We start from the raw sequence: 2,080 nt of genomic DNA, 5'->3' as shown, positions 1-2,080 counted from the left end.
GACCAGGCTCATGCTGCCATCTCCACATATAATACGGTTACTGACTTGGTTATGTTTATGGCCCTATGTTACAAAACAGATTTCAAAGTGTTGAGTAATTAAACCACAAAGATAAAAACCCGAGGTCTTTAATCTGACTGACATCAGTTTAAGAATTTCAGAAAAAATGCAAAAATGCTTTTGTGGTCTTGTTAGAGTAAACACAGAGATTCTGCTGATTTTTGTGGTGAAAATTTAACTGGACTGAATTGAAAAGAAATTTGGAGAGATTCTTGAACTAATGATAAGGAAAATGTGTATGTGTGAGTAAAACGTGATACAGCTGTTTAACTTACCTTATGATTGACAATTTCAAGCAGTACCTTGCATAGCATTTCTTCACCATGGTTGCCTTGTTGTTGTGCTTTTAAAGGTAGGCATTAAGTCAAATTAATCTCTCCTGTCATCTGACATGTAAACATATGCATGATAACTCCTAACAAAGCTCTCAATATAGAAATGAGTGATTAAAGCAGAGAGTGTGCTAAAAATAGAGAGTGATAATTAATGTAGCACTTCTATCTATAGAGTTAATCACAGGGACTCAAGCTTAGCTAAGCAAGCATGCCAATTCCTAGCCTGGGATCAATAAACTACATCCATCCACCCGCCCACTCACTCACCCATCCATCCATCCATCCAGGTTTAGCTAAATAGGTCTATTTAGCATTGCCTCTATGTTACACTTACAGTATGTTAGCAGACTAGACTAACTGGCCACTTGTAGCAGACATGCTCACTATTTTATATCAAAATGACTATCAGCTGATATTTCTAGCACACTTTAATGCTGTTGGTACGGTTTAAATAGACTCGCCCATCTACAGGAGGCTGTGTGTGCGCAGTTTATAAATTATGTGACATTAACTGCACACAATTGATTGCGACCACCTTAGCCCCGTGCATGTGTACGTTACTCATCTACATGTTGTGCAGTCAAGTGTGACATCTTATGCTGTATCTGTGCTCCCTCTGTCAAATCATGATCTCCCACTATGTGGTAATGAAAAGAGCGGTGCTTAGATTTCAAGTTGATGACATGCTGCAGGGCTCACACACTGGATCCTCCCAGTTTTCCCTGGAGGGATTTCTGTTTTATCTCAGCAGAAATGAGACAACTCCATTAGTGCTATTGTGTATACAGTGGTTTCTACATGGCTGCTTCTTCATAGCTAATAACTACGAGATGGTGTAAGCGGGAGATACTGTGATGTGATACCAGAGCGGCAGCCAATTGATTTTTGTTTTAATACACATATAATAAAACCCCAGTGATTTATTGGCACATGGTTTATGTTCCAATAGAGCTCAGTTTTCTGAGCACACTTTTAAATAGTCAATTCAACTGCATTTGACAAAAAGAAAAAAAGAATATTCAAGGGCATAAATCTGTTTTATGATTTGTGCCCTATTTCATAGAAAATATTGTAATTTCATTAGCTTTCAGTGCCAAAATACACACATTGACTTTTGTTTGGTGTGACTGATGATCAGGTGGATTGAGCAGGCAATATGTTACGGCAAATCATTAAAAAAGTGAAACTTATATAATTATGAAGTAACACTTGCTCAGTATTACTTCTTACTACTCCGCCACCCACGAAAATATATATAACTATATATTTCACCAAAAAAATACAAATAAACTCAGTACAGCAAATGATGTGGTGTTACTTATAGATCCTTAAAGTAACAAAAATAATAAAAAACAATAGATTATACATATTTGATTAATGTAATGTTACAAGAATCGAGTTAGAATAGACAAATATATGAGCAAATAAACCAGAGCGTTAAAAAACCTGAACTCTGCCTTTTTACCAAAATGAATTACCGGGTTCCAAAATTCCAACATATTCTCTCCGACATGCGTTTCAATTGTCTACTAACACATTGGTGTAGGTAATATAGGCTCTCACCCCACCATTCCTGAAGAAATGTAATAATATCCGGTTGAAACTGTTTTACTCCTATTTAACTGCCTTTGTGAATTCTATTATTCTTTTCTATAATTCTATATTTCAATCCTTTAAAACAGACT

This window comes from Cynoglossus semilaevis, chromosome 5 (assembly GCF_000523025.1).
Source record: "Cynoglossus semilaevis isolate Cse_v1.0 chromosome 5, Cse_v1.0, whole genome shotgun sequence".
In the NCBI taxonomy this organism is placed as follows: Eukaryota; Metazoa; Chordata; class Actinopteri; order Pleuronectiformes; family Cynoglossidae; genus Cynoglossus; species Cynoglossus semilaevis.
Note: the sequence above shows the minus strand (reverse complement) of the source record.